This window comes from Vulpes lagopus, chromosome 2 (assembly GCF_018345385.1).
Source record: "Vulpes lagopus strain Blue_001 chromosome 2, ASM1834538v1, whole genome shotgun sequence".
NCBI classification, from domain to species: Eukaryota; Metazoa; Chordata; class Mammalia; order Carnivora; family Canidae; genus Vulpes; species Vulpes lagopus.
Window position 1 is genome coordinate 147,699,762 of NC_054825.1, and position 24,459 is coordinate 147,724,220.

Consider the following 24,459-nt stretch of genomic DNA (forward strand, 5'->3'; position numbering starts at 1 on the left):
AATGCATTGGGGACCTCAAATAAGGCTTCATTGCCCACTGAATTTCCACTGATGCCATTATTATTTAATCGACAGGTAGGTATTTTGGATACAGTGTACATAGCATAAGCAATCTGAATATCAAGCCTGTGTCAGATGCAGTACTAAGCGCTGTTTTGCAATTGAAAATGAACAGGTCCGTGCCCTTAAGGTGATAAGCCCAGTGACAGAGGAAAAAGCTTCAATTTCAGCAGACTGTACTAAGTGCTAAAGTAGTATATGCTCATAGGAGGAACGCCTAACCTGATCTCTAGAATCATGGAAGGCTTCTTGGAGAAGGCAACATCTAAACTGGGATTTGAAAAGTAATCTGAATTAAAGAAGTGGAAGGTCATAAGCGATAAATGTTGGCAAGGAAGCAGCAGGAATGAAGGCTCAGAAGCAGGGAAGGAGCAACGTATACCAAAGGAAGTACAAGTGTGGAAGTGACAGGAAGTTAGGCCTGGAGGGAGTGGGGAGCTCTCAATGGGCAAGGACCTCTTGAGTCACTCCAAGGAGCTGCCATTTTATCCTGAGAGCACAGAAAGCAATTAAGGGGTTTTTACACTGGAGGAATGACGTGATCCCATCTGCATTTTAGAAAGCGCATCCCATTGCCATTTAGAGAGTGCATTAGTCTGAAGAGGGCTGGCATGGCTATATCACGTCCAGTTACACCAACTTATTACACTGGTGATGGAGAGGGAAGAATGGAAGCTAACAACCAAGACTTCTGGCTCATGCAGATAGCAAGGTCTTGACACCGATCTCGGACATTTGAGCAGTTGGTTTGGGCGGGGGCAGGAGGAAGCTATTGGTCCTGGTTTAGGCATGTTGAGTTTGAAGTGCCAATGGGACATGCAAGTGAGCATGGTCAGTGAACAGATGCGAAGTCAGATCAGGGGAGGGGATGCACAGGGGAACTTTGGCATCCGTCAGGTGACTGAAGCTCCAGGAAGGAAGAGATCCACCAGAGATGATGGATGAGAAGGGGCTGTGTAACAGCCCTGGTACAAATTCAGGCAAAAGATGATGCCAGTCCGGCAATCCACAAGATCATAGCAAGGGGGGGCGGAAGGATATGGGTGGGTTTGCGGAAATGTTAGAGATGATTCCAGATTCTCCATCTGGATGGCCTCAGGATATCTGTAAATACAATAAACACTTGACCCGGGTACTTTAGAAAGTAATCTTATTGTTGTGTTTTATACTTAGGGTATGATGAAGCCAGTACGGGTATCCCTAGAACAGAAAACTCACCAGTTGGTAGCAGAATTCAGGGCCACCATGATACAAGGATATTTGCTGCAACATCCAGTCACTTAGGGCCTGAGGCTAAAATCATGTAGTGTAAGCAAGTCTTGAAGGTATGGGCTCCAAACGGGTAAATAATTTTATAGCAAAGACAAATATTCATTGACCTCCAGTATATCTAATAATACAGTAATTAGCTCTCCCTCATCGTCCTCTACTTGGCCAAAAGACTTGTTCTCTCAATCTCTCAGAGGCCCTAGGGAAGAGCCTCTGCTTTTTGGAAAACCAAGATATACTCTTCCATCGTTGAGGAAAGACACCAACCAATAGCTTCCTAAAATCCAGCTTACTGAATCTCTGTCCACCATCATGTCCACTCCCTACCTCTTCAGATATTATGCTTTTACTCACTTGTTTTCCCAGTTTCCAGTCCTAAGTGGCCTGCCTCCAATCAGTAATGTATCTCTAGAACTTCCCATTCCTGCTTCAGCTAACTTCCCTTGGTCTTTAGCCCGCAGACCCGATACGATGAGCTTCCTCTGTTCTCCAAACCTGCCCCCACCGTCAGCTACTAACTGGCTCACAGCTTCAAAGAAAGCCTACAAACTTAAAAATCAGCATTTAAAACCTTTATCTCTTCTTAGTGTTAGTGACTTGGGTGAGGAGTATTCTCAGTTTTCTCATCCATCCAATGGGGATGATACATACTTATGACAACGCTGGCACATGGCTACAGCTCAGTAATCTTAGCTATTGTTGTCATCATTATTGGAGCTGAAGTCCCAGCTCCCATATTCTGTAGCTGTGTGACATGAGGTAGGGCACCAACTCTCTGAGCCTTAGTGTTCCCGTGTGAAAAATGGGGATGATAATGCCTACCTATCTCCTACCACTAAGGAGTTCCAATGGGAGACCGTAAACAAAGAACCTTGCATATTACAGAAATTCATGGAAATATTACTTTTTCCAAGTTTTTTTTTTTTTTTTTTTTGAAGATAGTACCCTGCCTAAGTGCTATCACCAGAAAACCTACAGCAGTCACATGGGATACTGGCTGGGGCTGTGGAAGACGTGACAAATGAGAAGCTTGACTTTAATTTTGTCACACAGCTGCCTTTGATACATGATATTCAAAGGGTACTCCGAGATTATCTGACTTTTATTTCAGGTTGAATTCTCGAAAAGCTACGTAGCTGAACCATGAATACTTAGCTCCCAGTAAAATGTCTTCTCTGAATTATTTAATAATTCGAGGCTTTTGCAGTTAAGGATGAATCTAAGAAATGACCCATGTGAAGCATGTTCTGTCTCATGTATAGAGTTCCCACGAAAACATTTGTCCATTCTTCTGTTCAGCATTTTAAGGATCCACACAGCAAACACTGGCAAAAAAAAAAAAAAGCAGCACAAGAACTAAATTCAGTTCCTCTTTCTGTACAATTAAGGATCCTACCTATGATGCAGTGAGTGCTGTGTAGCATATTCCCTCCCTCCCCCTTACTTTTCACCTTGGCTTATTAAAAAGATTACGCATGGCCCAGAACGGGCCAGCTGACGGGGATTTAAATCGATTGGAGACGAGCTACTCAATTCTCCCTCTTGCAGAATTGTCTCCTTCTTCCCTCGGCACATCGCTCCCCCTCTGCTGGCTCATAATTTCTACTTATAACTCACTACCTGGCCCAGGTGCTACCTCATGACCTTGTTTTAGCTTCAACTCCTATCACTGACTGGACAAATCCTTTCTTCTCCTGCAGTCCAAATTCCAGAGGGAAGGGATGTGATTGCCTCCGCTGAGCACTTGCACATCTGCTTGGGCAGAGCCCCTCCTGCCAGGCCTGTCATGTCTGCTGGCAGACTGGAACGGGGGATGGTGGCCAGCTGGGGGGGTGGGGGTGGGGCTGCAGATGCAGATCACACCATCCACGCACCTTCCCTTCCTGACTTGTGTTCTTTTACCTTTCCTTGTATTGTTGTTCATTTGGTTGTCTGTTGGTCTTTTTATGGTACATAGGATGTTTATGATACCAACCTGCAAGCCTTTTCCAGAACAGAGATTTTTTTCGTTTAAGAAATGAATGAATATATTGCCTTAGAAACCTTTCTGAGCAAACACTAAATCAGACTTATAAATTGTTTATTTTATGAAAACATTAAAAACAAGTCAACTGAGAGATTTTCCTAAGGATTCTAAGGAATTGGGGTTTTATGATGATGAAAGTCCACTCCAACGTCATCCACAAATGATGGAGAACCCATCAGTTCTCATCTATTTGTCAGTGTTCATAGTACAGAGTGTTCATGAGACTGTGTAGCTTTCAGTTTCCAAAGTGGGATCTTTGGATCCCAGTCCAAGTACCACAGTCCTGAGCAACAGGATGTAGGTGCTAATGCACTGGAGTCTGTTCCTACCAGTTCCCAAGAGTTGATCGTTAACCTTTCACGCATTTTGTGAATGTGGCTCCTTAAACACAGCCATTATTAAAATTAAGATAAGTCAACTCATAACCAAATAACTTACATTAAAAACAAAGGTAATAAATAGTCAAAACCCATCACTTTCTCTTTTTTTAAAGATTTTATTTATTTATTCATGAGAGACACACAGAGAGGCAGAGACACAGACAAAGGGCGAAGCAGGCTCTATGCAGGAAGCCCGATGTGAGACTCAATCCCAGGACACCGGGATCACAACCTAAGCCCAAGGCAGGCACTCAACCACTGAGCCACCCAGGAGTCCCAAAACCCATCACTTGCTTTTTAGTTTTTACATTGTACTCTCATCTCTGTTTCTGAGGTTACTGTTCTCTCAATCTCCCAGAGGCCCTCTCTACGTGTTTTAAATACTCTAGAACTGTGCACTCCTGTGCACCTCTTCCCAAGTTCATGTTCATCACGTTGACATCTTGAAACCCCACAGGATGGACGTATTTACATCAGGAAAGTAGATGATCATGCCACAAATCTGCTCTTTCCTCTGATGCCCCCTTCCTGGAGAGCCAGTAAACACTTACCAGCACCACACTGGTCATCTGTTTTGCTAATTAAAAGTAAAACTTCCAAATTTGCAACAGTTTGAGAGTTGGATGAAAAATCCTTTAAAAAAAAGGAATCATTGCTCTAACCCTGAGCTACCTGTCAATCCATGAAATTTATTCACCAACAACACCCACAACTTTATATGTTATGTTCTGCACTAGAAAGTCTTACCCATAAAAAAAAAAAAAAAAAAAAAAAAAAAACGAAACACATTATTTTGGGAAGGAGGAGGTGATTAAATGTCTCTGAAACTTACACACATAAACCCATATGCATGCACCTGTACAAAATGCCCAGCCGAAAAAAAAAATGCCCAGGCGAGAATAGTGGTACATTCACCTAATGATGGATTTTTTTCTCTTTTATCTAATGATGGGATGTAAGCTGCTTGAAACAATTACAACTTACACTTCAAATCAGGTGTTTTACTGTCTCTACTGCTACACATACTCTTGAATACCAATGAAAACAGAGACCAACTTTTTACTCCACATTTTTGATGCATGATGACCTCATTAGCTGCCAAACAAATTCGTCCTAATTATAACCTTTTGAAACATTACTCCACTAATAGAATGTGGAAGAAGATGACTGATTGAATCTCTGGTTAATGTATTTTGTCACTTAAGAGGCTGTCAAAGTGGCTGAGTGTTTCCAATGTCCTTATAGAACAAATGGAGAGAGGGACAGCAAATAGAAAAATATATAGCATAATTGCACTTGGACAATATATGTGGGGGGTGAGCTTTGTGAGTCTGGCAAACAGGCAAGGTGGGCCTGCCATAAGTCGATTTGTATGATGAGCTAAGGAGCCTCCCAGGCAGGTCTCATCAGAATGGAAAAAAGGAAGCAAGTGCAGCTCGGTTAGGAACAGAGCCAGGGAGAGGTGATTATGAATACATCAGAGCATCTGTCACTTGGATGAGCTCCTGGCCTAGTCCTCCACCCTATGTCTGAGTCCTGAGGCAAGCTGAGATAATAGAAGTAAAAATGATAGAGCTGCTCAGGAGATCCAGAGCTGAGATCTTAGAGCACATAGGTTATTGCTTTGAGAACCCTCTAGTGCTAACAGAAGGCTAAAGAGAGAAAAAGTGCACCTCCACCCCCGTTTCACAACAGGATTCTGAACAGCTGTGGTATATCATGGGTACTTGGCCATTGGTGGGGGAGGAGCCCTGGGGGCAGCGGCCTGCCAAAGGAGCAGCTGGGCCCATCGGAGGCTACAGTCCCCCTGGTAAGGTGATCGGGACGGGCAAATGTATCAATATCTAGTGGTCGAGGCAGAGGTAGACATCACACTTGGACCCCACACCAAGCACAGGACATGGGGAGCAGTGTCAGAAAAACAAAAGCAGAGACGGTGCATGGCAACTAACTTGACTTCTTCTTTGGATTCCCTGGATGTACTATGGAAGGATTTCTGAGAAATCTGGGGGAAGGGGAAGAACCTGCAGAGGCCTACAGTCTTGCATTAGTGGGTGGTGACAAGAACTTTTCAAAAGGAGTTCCATCTTTTCCTGTTGGAAGATTCCCACTGCAGATCTGACTCACATAGAGCCAAGGGCATGTTCTCACCCCAACTGCTCATGCTAATCAGCCATGGAGGCATGTACCGGTGGAGTCACGGGTTGCGCTACTCACTGAGTGGCTCCGCCAAACAGGAGGAAAGCCATTTTGCTAAAACTTCAGGGAGGTTCCTGGAGACATGTGAAAATACTCACCCTCCTACATGCAGTGCCCACTTCCTGCACTGAGGTACGTGCACGAGCTTCCTCTCTTGTAGCATTCGGGTAGCATCTGAGTGCTTAGGGCAGGAGCCACCTGGGTTCCTTGCATGAGAAGCTCTATGAAGAGACCTAGGGCTGGCCCGTGTTCTCTCTGCCAAGTGGAAAGACCGTTGGAAGGGCAGAGACAATGAAAAATCTAGGCTGGCTCCCAGAGGATGTCATTAGGATGGAGAAATGAACCACTCCTACCAACACCTGTCAGGGCAGCACAAACAGTGTCTTTGTGCAAATTCCAGAAAAATGCATCCTCTGAGTGGCCAAGTTGCAAGGAGGTGCATCTTTTTCAGGCTGACAGCCCCTTATGGGGGCACAGCTTGGCCAACAGGGAACAGGCCCCCAGCACCTTGGTGCATTTCTGCACGGCACAAAATGCCCTGCTGTCTGGAGCGGCCCACCCATCCTTAACAGGCTACGGGAGGGGAGTTCATGGAAGGCCCCCCAAGCGAAGAACCAGGAGTAAACCCAGAAGGATGTGCTCCCAGAGATAGAGCCAGAGGCTTTGCTGGGCCTGAAACATGAAGGGTGTGTGGCTAGAGCAGTAGCCTGAGGAATTAGCATTTCCATCTGGCTGGACAGTACATGCGGGGCACTGCTTGTCGTAAAGGACACAAAAGGCCAGGAAAATAACATTTGCAAAACCAGAAAGTGCCCAATCCATACCTGAAGAAAACCTCATCACAGGCCTGGAACAGACCCTGGAACTGCTGGAGGTCATGTGCTCACAGGAGAGGCTAAGAAATCCACAGGTGGCCTGGCTGCTGGAAGTGCCCCAGACGCCTCAGTGGGGGCGGCCTCACGCACTGATGGGCTCCCCGGTGACAGGGACCCTGGCAGGTGAGTCCCCAGGGAGATGGATGCTGCTGGACAGGACACAGACACGCGGGGGAGCAGCAAATTGAGAGACAATTACATCCACTCCCAGGGGCTCAGCCACTTACATTTGCATGACTCCCAAGACCAAGATCTATTTAGGGGAACAGCGAGCTGGACTCCACGCACGTCCTTCTGAGGACACATGGGTGTTCTGGCATCCGGGGACACAGGTGAAAGCTGAGATTACATCCACAGTCAGAAATGATCTTTGGTATCCTATAAGAGCTTGTCGCCTTCCTGAACTCAGCTGTAAAATGTGAAAATATTCAGGCTGCTGACGCAGAAGCGCCTCGCGCCTTGCCTGTTATGCTCAGGCCTCACTCCTCACTGGCCTTATCGGTCCCTGGAACATTCCAAGCTGGCTCTCACCCGAGGGTCTTTTCATTTGTTGTTCCCTCTCTCTCTGGAATATTCTCCCTCCAAGCTGTGTAAAGTGGGCTCCTTCTTGTCATTCAGATCTCAGCCTAAATGCCATTTCCTCGGAGAGGCTTTCTCTGACTATACAATTTTTTATCCCATCTTTCCACCCACAGTCCCTCCCGCACATTATGTAGTTTTATGGTTTTAATGACACTTATCATTAGCTGAAATTATCTTGTTTGATTTTTTTTTTTTGGTTACTTATCTATCGCCTGTCTATCTCCAACAAAATGTAAGTATTAAAAAAGCCAGGACATTTGTCTATCTTATTCCCAGCTATATTCCCCAAACACGTTACTGCCTGGCAGCTAGTAAGTGCTCTTTAAAAATTAGTTCGAATCAATTAATTTTAAATGTTCATTTTCAATTTCTCTGCCATTGGGGTGAATATTCACCATAGGTCAACATAAGAAAGGGTGTCCCTAGACCCTTCGCCTTACTCATTTTCCAGGTAAATGAGAATGAGGACTCCTGCCTCAAACTGAGCAGGGAGCTGTGATTTGTTCGTGTGTGCTGACAAATGATTTTCAAGTTCATGTCTCCGACGTCTTTGTGCCCTCACCCTTTGCTCATCTCATACTTAGCATTCATTTTGCTGGAACACCAGATCTCAATTGTTCTGGCTGCACCGCTTCTAACCCAGTGCTGTTAAAACAACACCTCGCTACTGAGAATTTGTGACCTATCAGCGACTTAAAGCATCACATTTACTCCCTTAGCAACGCTAACACCATCCTCATACTTTGTGGTGATTCCCATCCTCAAAACTGTGCCTGTTTAAACGTATTGTAGCCAGAGACCCTGTTTGGAACAGAATTTAGGTCCCTCCCTTGTGTTTTAGTAACTTTGCATACCCACTGGGATTGTGTGTGATGTTTTCCAAGTTCTTTTATGTGACTGGTTTGACACCAAATGAGCTTCTAAGGCACACTGCTGAATCATCTTCATTGGGAAGTTTTAAGAGTAAAATAGGTAACTGCCTATGCTAGATGAGATGTCACAGCACTTAGAAGCTGGGGAAAGAAACCCATTCACCCCTTGAGATTTGCTCCTGCAAGGTGATTTTTCTACCTTTGGATAATAATTAATCCTCTAAAACTGTCAAGTTTTTGCTCTTAACAAACAAAACTATCTTGAGGGGAGAAAAAAACACTTTATTAATCAATATTGGGGAAAGTATACATATTTTTTACACTTATATATTTTATATATTTTACATTCACATACTATATGCCTATATGTTATATATTTTTTTACATTTATATATATTTTATATTTATATATATTTCTTCCCCCTGCCCCAGTTAGGAATACAGCAGAGTATTGAAGGGATATTTAAGACCCAAAAAGACTATGACTTTTGGGGATATTTCCTGATGTGTTTGGCACTTTTAAATTTTTTTGTTGTTTTTCTTTTTTCATGTAAATCATCCCCTAGTAACTAGCGTAGGGTATTTCTGAAATTCATTTACTGCCATTTTGCTGTATTGTCCAACAGATTGTTTCTAGTACCTTCTGATGTGTGGCAGCTGTGTTTTAACAATTCCAAGTGTACCATATGAAAGTAATCAAAGACATTAACACACTAGTGTCTGCAGCTCTGGAGGTATTTCCTGAACGTGGTACTGCAGGGCCAAGCAAAGTTGTACGTAGATTACTTTTTCTTTTCTTTTTTTTTGGCATGCTGAAGTGTTCTCTAAATATATGTAGGATCATCACATGTTTGTGTTTGTGAATTCCTGCCTTCATGGACATAGCTCTCTACAAAGGGCAAGGGTGCTAAAATCTGCATTCAAGTGCCATTTTTACAGAGCATAGAATACATAACACATTAATCTGTGCAAAGTGATCTCTCAGATTCCCAAAGGAGGAAATAGTTAAAGTTTAGTGTTTTCTCTGATATAGTGTACCCTGGGTAGAGTAGTAATCGCTCACGGCGTAACATCCTAATGTAAGCGGTTATTGGGAAATGTTTCACAAACAGTATTTTATTATAGTAAGATTGCAGTGTACTTAAAGTAAACATCCCTGGATCCCCTCCAAAGCCAAAAGAATGGAGTTAGGTTACAGAATCTGCTCATTCAGCAGTTATGTCATGATAAATTAGGAATTTGAATAAAAGAGCCCTTTGTTCATCCTAAAAGGTGCGGAGATGTAGAGTAACCTGAAGAAAGTACACTTTGAGAGTACTGTTGGTCAACAAAATGACACATTGTGCAATCTTGAAAGAAGGTATCACAATATGCATGTCGTGTTACATCACAGATTGTCAAGTCACGAATGTCATGCAAGCTGGGTACCCAAGGATAAAGCTTCAAAGAGGGAGGGTCCACATGTGGCAGATGCTGTCGTAAGTCACATTTCAAGATTGAAGTTTAGCTTTCCACACACCCAATTTTACAACACTTTTATGATCTTTAGCAAAAAAACATAAACTTTTTCACTAGTTGACTATGGATTCCGTATTTCAGTGGACATACGTGTTACAGTGGTACAGATCTGGATAGAGATTTAGGGAGAATGCCTAGTGTTGCACTTTATTGTACCAGCTTCACTTTCCTTGCTAGAGGAAATACGCTTTCCAAACATGCTTTAAATAAGGGGTTCTAGGACTCTGTGGTAGAAGCCAAGAGCCTGCGTTTATTTGACATTCCACTTCTCCCCTATGACCACTACTGACAGAGCCTCGGCATGTCTGGCCCTTGTAGAACTTTCACTCTTAATTAAAATAGTGACACCAAACGCTTTTAATGATTCCCCAAATGCTATTATAAGGTACAGGGTAAATGTTAGAGCTGGGGCCCATCTTTGGGGAATAAAACTGTTTGGAAGTAACATTTTCCGTACTGCTTTGTCCATTGCCTTCCTTTGGCCTTCCCACAGGACTTCACTAGGCACCGGGCCACATCTAACCTTAACTCCTTGCTGAAGAAAACTTTTTGCAAACATCAAACACCAGAATAGGACATTTTTCCAATCAGAAAGAAAAATATTAAAATGTTCAACTCTGTCTTTTCAGTTCCTTGCTTCCTTCTGGATTCTATTGTCTTACTTCTTTACCAGGATAAATATGGAGGAACCATGAAAGAAATTGTTCCCTTCCCAACAGCACCTTGAAAAACTTACACGTTATCAATCCCTCGTGGAGTTTGTATTTTTGGAGGACTTACTACTGGCAAACAGTGATAATGAAGATTTCTCTTTAATTTCTTTTTCATCCCTGTGCTTATAGTTGTGCATGAATGTAACCTATTAGATCGCCGTGGATCTATTGACAGATAGACAAATAGATGTTGCTTTGGAAAGGAAGAGTTAAGGATTATCCTGCAGTACAGAACTCTTGCTGTCTACCTCTCTCACTTCTGAACCTCAACTTTGCCTGTTTTTCTCAAGCAAAGAAAATGAGAAACAGTTTCTGAAAAACTGCCATTTGGATCAGCTACTTTAATTTACTACACAAATTCTTTTGATGATACTTAGAATGTGCAAGGTACTGTGCTATCCAAGAGAGGTGCTCAAAATGTGAAATCAAGCACCCTTTCCTACCATAGCTTACTACCCAGTGGGAAGCTGGGTATTTTAAGGAAGGGACTTCCAGCTGGCAGAGGAGTAGAGTGAAGGTCCTGAGGAGGCCACATACAAGGGGGATCTTGTATGGCATGCTTAGAAATGAAGAAGTTGATTTGGGTGAAGATTAATCTGCATGGAAAAATAGAGAGGAGAGGGGCTAGGAAGAGGAGTGAGGCTGAGGAGAAAGCCTGTATCCAGATTATAGGACTTGGAACATCAGTCTTAAGGTTTGGGTGTCGTGTCCTAAGCAACAGAGGATCACTAGGGGCTTTGCAGTGACAATGACCATTGTGATAAAATATCTTTCATAAGATCTTCAGTATAGAAAACTCGGAAATTATTCAGGAGACCCTTAACAGCATCCCCAGGACCACCTAAATTTTGTGAGAGCACAGAGGTTTTAAAACTAATAAAATCACAACAGAAAAGGCAGGAATTACATTGAAAACCACTTCAAGAAGCTGTGTGCCTAGTCATGGTTCTTCTGAGCACAATCACAGTGTAGAATAGGTTTGTCTTGGGACACACCCCCTGTAACACCCTTCCCTCTCTCCCCTGCATCCTCTGTATTCATTTTTCCAACCCAGACACACCAAGAAGAAGAAAACTAGCTCTCCAGACTCACCTGGCCGTTAGTTGACGTAACTAATGCTTTCATGGTGTTGAGGGGCAGGGCATTATGTAAAATGAATGTCAGAATAAGTGGAGGACTCCTTTGTTGTGATTCATGAGGAGCAGATTTTCATCTTCTTGCCCTTTCCTCCCCCAACCAGTGCAAACTCCTCCTAACTGTTTATCCATGAAATTCCTGGGAACCAAAAATCTTTTAGTGCCATGATTGGACTTAAAATCACAAAGAGCAAGGAAGGAAAAAAAAAAAAAGCCCTTGAACTACATTTGTAGTAAGATGTAATGACCAATAGTGTAGAATAGTGTATCCATCAGGTTCTAGCAGGAAATAGATGGCATGCTGAAATTAGGATCATTCCAGGCAAATTTAATAAATTTAATAAAAAGACTATTTACAGAGTTGTAGGGAAGCCATAAGGGTTACTGCAGCACCCTGAGCTAATAAAAGCACAGCTGTTAACATTTCTAGGCCCAAGAGAGGATGGGAGGGAGTGCTTACCAGACCCAAATGAGAGAGTCCTGCAGAGAGGGGTGTCATGAGAGGAGCTCAGACCTTCAGGCAAGAGACACCACTGGTTCAAGGTGAGTGAGGGAGAAAGCCAAAAAAATAAATATGGTGATCTCACTTTTATCTCTCCCTTCACTCTTTTCTCTGGGGCTCCCCAATGGCTGAACTCAACCAGAACGGAGGGGCGGGGGCACTGATGAGGTTATTGTAAGTCAGCTTTCCTGTGCAGAGCCAGGGAGAAGTGAGTGCAGAGCAGATTTGGGGAGAGGGGGCAGGGAGTAGTATACCCAGCACTAGAGGGAGGGAGGAAGAGAAAGTAGAAGAAACAAGCTTGGGGGAGGGGTGGGAGATGTTAATGAAGGAAGGGCTAATACTTACTGTTTCAGAAAATTGACCTTGTTGAACACACACACTCCTTTCAAAACTACAGAAACACAATGTTGGGTCTTCCTTGATCTCCAGCTGAAGGGAGACATTTTCAGGCACTCTTTACTCCACAAGATGATAACCCTTCTCTCAGTGAGGAAAACAAGCTCGTTGAAATCCAGACGCTAATGAGATCTCAAAGCATGGAAACAATTCACTGTGAGGTGTGTAGACAGTTTTATTTTATTAGCCAGCTGAGAGTACCCATGAGGAGCCACAGTTAAAGCAAAGCATTGCTTCCCTCTTCCTATAGGATTACCTTTCAGGGATACAAAGTCAGCCTTGGGTGTTCCTGAAGTGTCTCCAACATTGTTCTTCCCTCTTTTATGCCTTTGTCCTTCCTCCAACCAGGGTTCCCCTTCTCTAAGTCAAAGCTTTGGAAATCTTCATTCCTGGGTCTGTCCCGGGAAGGTACTGAGAAACTTCTGTTCTGTACCTCATTACTTTTCACCAGGTGTAAGATTCTTCTGCCTGCAGCATCTATAGGGGAAACTTTTCTCTTGCTAACAATGAACAACTTTGAGACATGATTATGCTGTGGAAACCTCTTTCACCTGCACGCATCTCACCCCAACCTCTTCTTCAAAAGACATAAGAGTAAAAGAAATCTGAAACCTTGTTTTGTCACACTAACTTTAGGGAATTATTTTTTCTGCCTTTAATTGGACAATGAGCTTCTTTATTGGTTTAACTGGTTTCACAAAACATGTTCATCTTGTATGTAATTAAATTGCCTTTTTGTTTTCAAATTTTTATTTGGTTATGTGTAGTTACATAAAACTATGCCAAAATGTGGTGACTTGAAACAACAATGTATTAACTTTCACACACTTACAGGTTGTCTGGGTGCTTGCTTTTTGCTTAGGATTTCTCGTGCAGTATCTTGAAGATTCCATGGGGTTAGCCATCACCATGGCACTCTCACATGGCTCTTGGCTGAGATGAGCTGAGGTCTTTGAGAGAACACCTCTCTATGTGGCTCTCATTTCTTATAGAATGGCAGTGAGGTTCTGAGAGGGTGAGCCTTCCAAGAGCCCCAGGTAGAGGTTGACAAATTGTTATAACCCAATGTTAGAAGTCCTACCTCAAATCTTCCCCCAAGATCACACAGATTCAAGGGGAAAGGGATTAGACTCAACATCCACCAGAGGTGAGGAGTAATTTCCACCTACAAAGAAGTAAGGAATTAATGATGGCCACGTTTGGAATCCAACGCAAAATTTCATTTCTTCTTTTGTGTTTTCCTAATGAAATCATGATCATTCATTTGTGCTATCATTATTCAACAGTCTGCTTATTATAGTGGAAAGAGCACTGAATTCAGAGTGAGAAGACCAAGCCAACAGCCCCAATCAAGGGCAAAACGTGGCCAAAATAGCAGCTGGGCTCTGAGGTACCTATGCATCATTAGTAGCTCTTGGACTCTGGGGCATTTCTATGTCTTCTAATCTTACTCCAGGGAGTGCAGAGTTCATAAGAACTAATCTGCGCTGTTGTTTCTTCTCCATTTTAGCATCTCCTACCCCATGACACATTCAGAGAAGGGAACTGAGCAAGCAGATTTACCTCAAAAATTCAGAGTAAATGGAATAGGGTATCATCTGGAGTGTGCCAACACATCAGTTTGTACTAATCCCAAAGCTGTCAGGTACTACCCCTTGGTTAGTAGTCACTTTCTAATTTTCCTTCTTTTTCTCTTTCTCTTTCTTTTTTTTTAGAATTGGAAATTCCTATTGGGCTTTAATTGTCTGAATTAAGAGATTGGGGAGAAACTTAATATCAATTGATATATCAATATATCAACATACTTCCATTTTTGGAAGCATATCAGTATACTTCCATTATTTCCATCTTGACTCCATCCTATCTTTAACTCTATCCCTGTACACTTTGGATTTTATTCTTATTTGTTTTGTTTTATTTTTAATTGAAGTATCATTCACATTCGACGTTATATTAGATTCAGATGTACAGCAAAGCAACTTGACCTTTCTATACATTATGCTATGCTCACCACAATAAGTGTCGTCACCATATGTTATTACAATATTATTGACTATATTCTGTTTTTGTTCATTTGTTTTGTTTTCTGTTTTCACATATTAGTGAAATCATATGGTATTTGTCTTTCTCTAATTTTTTCCTGTAAAATGGGGAGAATAGACATTTCAGAGGTGCTAGGAGACCAAGATAAATAAGATATGTAACAATGTTGTCAACAGTAAACTCTAGGTACAGGTAAAGTATTTTCAAGAATGTTGCCTAAATCAGGACAAAATTTCTCAATAAGGGGCCAGTTTGTTAATCTTTTCAGCTTAGGAGACCATATGGTCTCTGTCACAACTGCTCAGCTCAACTGTTGTGGAGTATGAGTGTGAAACCAAACAGACAAAAAATGGTAACAAACAGATGTGGCCAGATTTGGCCATCATGCCTTCGTTGCCAACCTCTGGTCCAATTTATGGTTTTACCCCGGAAAAGAATGGGGAGGAAAGTCCGGATGAGTGAACTTGTAATAATGTCTTTTATTCATGCTTACTATGGTTTAGACACTGAACAAGGTGAATTAGAAATGCACAGAAGCAGGAAAATACTATTTGATCCTACCAGTTGACACCAGATTTCCTCCTAGAAAGAGAATAGTAAGAGAAAATATCCTGACAATGGAGAACGTAGGACCTTGGGGAGAGGAAAGCTGGTATAGTTGAGAGAGGAAGAGTAATACTCCATGTATTCCAGATAGGAATTGAAATGACAGAGCAAGTCTAAATGATTCTCATTGTAGCCCTACCCCATAAACCTCCATTTATTTCCCTACGAGGGTGGTTTAATTCATGAAATGATTAGTGAGTGATTTATCTGTTTTAAAAACCAGTGAAGAGGGATCCCTGGGTGGCGCAGCGGTTTGGCGCCTGCCTTTGGCCCAGGGCGCGATCCTGGAGACCCGGGATCGAATCCCACTTCGGGCTCCCGGTGCATGGAGCCTGCTTCTTTCTCTGCCTGTGTCTCTGCCTCTCTCTCTCTCTGTGTGTGACTATCATAAATAAATAAAAATTAAAAAAAAAAATAAAAACCAGTGAAGAGATTGGGCCCTTATACCTATTTCATTTAGAGCAGATCCTTGGTCTCTCACCAGGATCTTGGAGTGCAAATGCAAAGAAAAACATAAAAGAGAAAGTCCCAGAAACACCTAGAAATCACAGAGAGGCCTCTGCACCATCACAAGCCATAGAAATAGGGTGTAAAGGGAGTTAACCAGATGTCCAGAGGGCGGGGGCCCCAGCTGGAGTCTCTGACAGAAACTTTGAGCATACCATGATGCAAATAACAATGATTATAACACGCTTATAAAACCTGTCAAAAACTTCCTATTAAAATGATAATTAAAGTTTTTTAAAGGTCACTAACTGTCCCATTCCATTGAATATGACAATTTTTTGAAAAAGAAAAAACATAAATAACTGGCCAATTCACATGGTTTTTAATGGAGATTTATTCAATTTTGCCTTTCTGAGGTGAAACTTTTTTAAAATGAACAATTCTTTTTGTGAAGAGGTTTCTCATATAGGATATTCTCTGCAATCACATTTCCAAATGGCTCATTGCCAGTTCTAGTTTAAAAAAAAAAATGGAAGTTAGCAATTAACACTGGGCACTTGAAGAAAGAATGTTCACAATAATGAAAGACTCCAGATACCCCTTCCATAGTATAGTGACTCGTAAATGTGCATGTTCACTTCTCTGGGAATGAATGGTGCTAAGAATGTCATGATTGGCTCTGTGCTCACATATCCTGGCATATACTTGGCACATTATATTTGATTCTCGGCTGTAAGATTAAAGTGAGCCACTGCTAATGATGGCTAAAGAAAGCATTTCAGAATGTCTTTATTTTATGGGCAAGCCACTATGATTGAGAAGAAAAACTTCTGACTAAGGAATGAGTGATCTGAATTTGAGTTTGAAATCTGCTACTTCTTAACTCTGTATCCAAAGTTACTACTAGAGATCTAAGCATGACGGTATCATCTGTGAATGGTACTAATACTGACCCTTTGTATATCACCTGATTGTTATGAGAGTTAAGGGAGAAAAGTAGGCAGAAAAACCTTTGCAAATTGATATAGAAATATAAGTTCTTCTAAACTGATGTTTGACATGGTATCATAACTAATTGTTTGATATTTTAACTATATTTTAAGATTTCACTTAGGATTCAAGCATGAATCTATTTAGAATATGTGATTAGCAACTTATGGCCAATACATTTGATTCTTGAACAACTTAGGTTTGAACTTTGGGGGTCCACTGATATACTGATTTTTTTATATATATAAATACAGTTCTGTCCATGTATTTTTGTCTTCCTTATGATTTTCTTACTAACATTCCCTTTTCTCTAACTTACTGTATTATAAAATACAATATATAATACATATAACACACAGAATATGTGTTAACCAACTGTTTATGTTATCAGTAAGGCTTATGGATGACAGCAGGTTATTAGTGGTTTTGGGGGGAGTCAGAAGTTACACGTGGATTTTTGACTAGGGGTGAGGGGCAGAGTCAGTGCCCTGGACCTCCACCTTGTCTGAGTGTCAGCTGTTTATGTTAAACGTAATGTTGTCTTTGCCTCCAGTCTCTTCTCCCGACATCACTACTGTCAGCAAACTGATAATGAATAGAATGAAAGTAACTGGCAAGTTGTGGGTTGTACGGTCAACACTGTTGGTTGCCTCCCCAAGAGCTGTCTATTCCTTCTCCCCTTCCCTGTTAGCAGAATCCAGGTTTTATTCATATATCCATATATAAATCCACATTTTTGGCTCCCATTTCAAGGAAAAATATTGAGTTTTCAAAGCCACTCACAGTAACCCCATTCCCTTTGCCAGTGACTGATTATGAGCTGGATGTGAAGCTCAATTAGTTTGTTGGATGCATGATAATGGACACTTATGGAGCACTTACTATATGCCAGGCACTTTTCCCAGTACCTTATGTATATTCATGCTAATCCTTACTCCCACCCCATGAAGTAGGTTGTATGACTATCTAAGTTTTGAGGAAACTCAGAGCTCAGAAAAACTAAAAATACTTGTCCAAGGAAGTGTGTAAGTAGAACTAGAATACAAACCCAGGTAGTATAGTTTATTGTCCACACTCATTGTCACTGTGCAACTCTAAGGTGGAAGTCTCCTGAAGGCTTTTGGAAAGAGTCTTCTCACTCATAAAAAAAAAAAAGAGTCAAAAAAATTTAAAAAATAAAAAAGAGTCAAGCAGGATACAGTCTATTCCTTCAGCTGGATGTCTGATGATTGTATGTGATGCCCAGAAGAATGGCAGCCATCTTGTGACAATGAGGAGCACTAAGCCAATACACTGAGAATAGCCCAGTGAAAAGAGAAAAATCCTGGGTCTTTGACATTGTGTTGAAACACTGATTTTTTGCAAACTGTGAAACTTGCCCACCTCAGCACTTCCCATTAGATGAAATACTCTATTTTCATCTTTGTATAAACAATTTCAAATTGGAGTCACCTAAGACTTGCAGCTAAACCCATCCCAGCTGAACTAACATGGACATGCTGTTGAGTATAGTATGTCCAACCTAAGAGATTGGCTTCCTTCTGAAGTAGCAATTTACTATCACTAGAAATATGTCCAGGATGCTAAAAGGGGATTAAAATTTTGGGAGAATGGGTTAGACAAAATGATCCAAGGTGCCTTCCATTTCTAGTTGCTGATTTCAGTGAAATTATGTTTTTCTGTATCAAATAGGATCATGAAGATGGAAAGTGTTAAAATGCAATTGAACAGTCTTCTGGAGAAAAAAACACAAATATTTGGAAGATAAAGGAAGAAAAGATTAATTAGGAGAAATGTAGGCAGATCCTGTACTTCAGTCAAGGAACTGAAACCAAGAATAACTTGGAGACCCAGGATAAGCCAAATTTAATTTGGAGACTTGATTCCTCAGTTCCACTCTTAAACATCAAATCAACAAAATTCTTAGTGCCCAGAGCATTCTCCCAACCTCCAGACCCCTGTTTACAGCTCTTTCCTGGATGGCTTCTGTATACCCTGGGAAAACAGCAGTCATCTTGGCTCCTCTATCTCTCTCTGCCTCTACCTCCCTTATATCTCTGGTCAATTCAAACCCTAAAAACATGTCCTTCATTTGTCCCTGATCCATTTCCATTTCCAATTCCTGATCTGCATCTCTCCTCTAGGCTCCCAGGGGACCCACCCACAAATTCCACGCTGACTACCAGTATAGTAAGTCTCAACATGAATCAGATGATACTTTTTTCACTTTTTTACTTTGGATGATTACTCATTGGTTTGAATGGTGATTGCCTTCAGAATAACACCCATTTTTCTTTGGGTATTGTTACAATTGGCCCCATCCTACCTACTAGCCTCAGCTCCATTCCCTTCATGCACCCTGTGGTTTTCCTGTGTGAAATTGCCTGCTTTTCTATCTCTGTGCTATGGATGCATGCTGGTTCTTTGATTGAATTGTTCCCATCTACCATTGCATGGCCTGGCAAACTCATCATATCTCAAGGCACAGCTCAGATTGTGTCTTTTCCTTTTATCTTGCCCACCACCAGGCAGACTTTTAGCTCCCCATCTGTTTCTATAAACATGCCTCCATTCAAGCATGCATTGGAAAAGCAGGAGCTGCCTGGATAATGCAATGTATCACCACCCCCAGCTCCATAGAAGTGCCCAAGGCCTGAGGAGCTAACCACAGCTGAGCCAATGTGTCCCTTTCTGGACATCTTTTGAGACCAGAGAGAACTGGCAATAAATCTCTCTGACATTCAATCAGGGAAGAAAATGATTATGCTACAGAAGAACTGAACTCAGCCTTAACCTAAAACTTCTGTAAAGAGCAAATGTTTAAAGATTTTTATAAGAGGAAATTGTAACCCAATAGTTTTAACCTAAACCATTTTTTATATGAGTATAAAAATCTCAGCAATCTGAGGACTAAAATTAAAATACCACCCATATGTTTGTCTTGAAAACTTCATGAGAGGAAGCAAAACTAGCACTCAATACTAGAAAGGTTGAGTCATTAAGGACTAATGGTAATCTGGGATTATTATTTTTAACCAAAATTAAACACAAATATCAAATTAGCTTTGATAAAGAAGATAAAATAATGATTCAGCAATATTGATCTGGGTATAAAATCACAGAAGACAAAAGAGAAAACAAAGGTATTCACATAATTAAACATTACGATTAAGCATTTTTTGAAGTTCTGGCCTATGCAGTAAGGTAAGAAAAATAAATAGAATACAAATAAGAAAATTATTATCATGATCTTGAGATGTTATTATTTATGTGAAAAACTCAAAAGACTCATTTGAAAATAATAAAATTAGCTTATTATATGTGAAAAGAATGATCATGTTATGTATGCAAACCTCAGGGGTTTTTCCTATATATCTGCAATAACTGATTAGAAAATATAATAGGGAAATAAACTGTAGTATTATGATGTGTTGGGGTACAAACTGAAGAATAGATAGTTCTTAACTAATGAGAATTTTTTCCAAAACAAGAGTTACTAAAAAATCATTAACAAGAGTAACCAAAAAATACACACAATACTTAAGGGAAAAAAAATCTACCTTAAAAAAGATACTATTCCCAGAAGACTGTAAATTTTTTTGAGGAGCATAATGACTGTAATAAATGGAGAAACATAGCAACAGGAAGCCAACATTAAAGAAAAATCAACGCCTTGTCAAATAGTCCTTAAACTCGATAAATCCAATCAATCTCAATATATTTTTCTTGAAATGCAACTTAATGATAATTTATAGTTCCATGAAATCAAAACAAAACAACAAACGAAAAAGTTTGAGAGATTAATGAGAGGACCTTTGCATTAAGATGTCAAAATGTGTTATGAATCTACAATAAATATATAACACTGATGTCATTTTGTAACCTCAATTTTTTTCGCTCTTTCTTTTACAAATATAATCCTGATCCACTCAAAAGCATCCACTTCTATGAAACTTCCTTGGACCACCCAATCTGGAAGTGTTTCCCCATAATATGCCCTTCTCTTTGGTCATTGATCCATACTCTTGACTAATAACAAAATTGGTACATGCCTTTTTTCCCCACAGTTTAATTTCCTCTTTTTATCATCTTTGTCTTAATAGCTTCATACCTCCAAGATAAAGACAGTCGTTTTCAGTACCATCATTGGCAGAGGGCAGTGTGAGATATAATAACATCATGATGCCAAGACTTCAGAGTTAGCTCTGAAGACCACCAGTGTCAGCAGTATCTGGGAGCTTAGAAATGCACAATTGCAGGCTTCATCCCAGATATACAAAATCAGAAGCTGCATTTTAACATGATCCTCAGGTGATTTGTATGCACATTAAATTTTGAGAAGCAGTGCCCTAAAGAATTTCATGGAATAAAAATATTTCATAGCACTCCTGAAGCAATCAGACATAGTCGGATATCTTCCTGTGCTGCAAATGAATAGAATTATTCAAATCTTGTTTCTTTGATAGGCAAAAATTTAGTGACACCAAAAGAGCACTAAAGAAATGTGGGTTCAGGGCATGCTGTAGATCGGATGATAAAAGCAGACTGAGGAGGTGTGTACACAGGGGAATGAATGTATAGGCAGTACTTTGTAATGTGGAAATGATTTGGTTACTTCTATAGTATAGGGCTTGCTAATTACTCCTTCTATTGCTGGTTTCCCTACTAAGGCGTTCTTTACCATTGCTCTACATTTTAACATGCACTGCCCTAATCTCACCTCCAACTCACTATCTTCTAGCAAAAGCAGTCCTCCCTCATGAGTCCCCCAACCTCCCCACTGTTGCTATCAGCCTAAGCCACACCCCCCAGAGCATCCATTAGGATGGAACTTCCCTAGCAGCCAGAGTGAGGCTGCCTGGTTTACCTGCTCTATCTGCAGGGGACGGAGTAGTAGCACCAAGTACGTAGTAGGCATTCAACAATTGAATAGTCAACAGATGAATCTAAACAAAACAATTTAGACAAACTTTATTATACCAGGTCCCTCTAGGGAATAATATTTGGACTGATTAGCAATCAATCCACATCTCCTTAGAATAGTGTTTATTTTACCCTGTAAATTCCTTTATTTCTCTTTTCATTGTATCACCACCGTCACCCCCTCATGGCTGGACTGTCATAATAAAATCTGAAATACTCTCCTTTCTCTGATTCCCTAATCTATAGAACCCTTATTCAAAGGATTACACCCAAGCCCTTGACCCTGACACTGAATTTTTAGAGTTCAAACCTCAGCGTCCTTTCTGGCTTTGTTTCTTGACTTCCCAAAGGGAACCTTCCTTTCTAGCCAAGACGATCTATTCACATTTCTTTACTATGTTTTCTCTCCTAGAATTGCTTTCCCCAAAGTAAAAATGTTTTCCTTATCATATTTGCCTGTCGAAAGCTACCCATTCCTCAAGACATGGCTCATCCACCTTCTCAATGAAAGGTGGTAGCCAAGTACTCTAACCTGGCAGGATTCATCACTCATTCATTCCAGGAATATCCAGTGATTTCTTCTCTGAATTCTCCTATTACTTATTATGTATAATGCCCATCACTATACATGGTCATTGGAACATATATCATTCTGCATATGTGTTGTGCATACAGGTAAACAAAGAGGTCAAGATAGGGTGGCCAGCATCTCTCTACCACATAGTAATGATGTAATATTAGGCAATGTTCTTCCCCACCTGGGGTCTCAGTGTCTTTATGTGTTAAAAAAAAAAAAAAGGCACCTACTTTACATGATTGTTATAATTAAAACAAATCACATACTTTTTAAAGCTCTTAGCAGGTGTCTGGAACATAAAGAAAACTCAACATGGTATTCCTTCCCCAGAGCACCTCACTTACAGTTGGTGCTATTTTATATTCTTATGTATTTTGGTATGTCAAAATATTTATTCATTGGTGAATTAGTAAAGATTAGTGTTGGCTATATCAATACCAACTTTCCACTGAAAGATCTTAAAGAGCAAAATTTCCTACTCCTTTTGGATCAAAGACTAGGCATTCTTCTCTAAAAGAAAGGTCTTTGGGGAGTGTGTGGAAGAGAGACCAGCAGACAGATAATGTGATTAGAGATTTAGATTATTTATTCTATCTTTGGTAACCTATCTTGTAAGGGAGTCTGGTTTTGTCATTAAAACAATGCTGGGAAATGGAATATTTTGTGAAGAAACTTCACTGTTGTAGCCTTGAACAAGGGGCTTAACCTCTCTAAGCCTATCTGCCCATTTAACAGTGAGATTAGACCAGGTGCTCCCTACTCTCCCTTGGATTGCTAGAAAAGTATAGTTACTTTGCTGTGGAATACCGAGACTACATTATCCCCTCCATCTTTCATCTATGTAGCAGCTCTAAGAAATACCCTTCATCTAAGTAACAAATAATTACTTTGATTAATCAATCAAAGATTGATTTCAGATTATAGAACAAGTCTACCAATTGTTAGGATATTAGGTTGTCACTTCATTATTACTAAACCCCCAGATCTTCATACTCACTTTGAAAAAGTATGATGGTCTTATATTATTTAACAGTAAATAATAACAATGCTTAGTCTTACTTCTTTCTGGAAAAAGACAGATTATTATATATATGTTGTTGAGCTTCTTCAAAATTAACTGATAGCTACCGGTCAAAGTAAAGATGGCCAATAGGTTCCTTTTTTCTACTTGATTGTATTAAATACGACACATGGTCTTTGAGTCTGAATTAGAATTATGTTTAAGTATGGCAAAGTTCAAGTAGGATACTATCACTTTTTATTCAGTAATACAAAAAAATATCTGCTATTGGGTCTCATGCATGCCCTGACTTGACAGGTGATGTTGTGTTTAAGACTCATACACACATATTCCCATCAAATCAACATCCATGCTCTGGGTGACATGGGATGGGAGGGCATGTCTACACTTGCCTTTGACATAGATTTGTTGATATGGGGGATCCCAGGGTGGCTCAGCGGTTTAGCGCCTGCCTTCGGCCCAGGGCGTGATCCTGGAGACCCAGGATCGAGTCCCACATTGGGCTCCCTGCATGGAGCCTGCTTCTCCCTCTGCCTGTGTCTCTGCCTCTCCTTCTCTCTATGTCTCTCATGAATAAATAAATAAAATCTTTAAAAAAAAAAAAAGAGAGAGAGAGCAGAGTAATACATTGGTATTTATTTCCTATCAGCCTTAATTTATGGTTCTCTTTAAGAGTCTGTGGAAGGCCAGCTTGAAGCCATACCGTGGCTGTCTGTGGCTACCCATTCAGTGGCCCATGGTATGGGAGCCACAGACAGTCTCCTGCCTGAGTCCCCAGGCTTCAGTAGGGAACTGTTGAAGGAGCAGCATGTGTTACATGGGCTTTCTAAGAGACTGCAGCCCTGAGGTCAGTAGCACTGGATTCAGGAGCTGGGCATCCCATTTACGCAAGAACTTCGGTTGCTATCTTTCCAGCAGAGGCTGGGTCTTCCTTTCCTATTTCATCTGTCTCTCTATACAAGAAAAGTTCAGGTATGACTTTCCATGGAAGCTCATGGGGGATATGCTGTGCTTACTGAGGACTTCCTAGGCCAGTTTTTCCCCACATCAGACCTCTGGTGGCTCCCTTATGGTTGCACAAAGTGACAGTGTCCATTTGACATGGGAACACAGTGGGGCAGCTGTGCCGCAGAGCCAGGGGAGAGGCTGGTGGTCTGTCCTGAGGTTGCTACCCGCCAAGATTGAGGCTTCTGGCACACTGCTCAGAGCTGGGTGGACAGGGCTCCACGTGTTGATCATTCAGCAGCTGGCAGACCTCCTGAGGCAATAAGCAAACCTCAGAACAGCATGCTGGCTGGTGTTCCTGGGGAACAAGGCATGACAT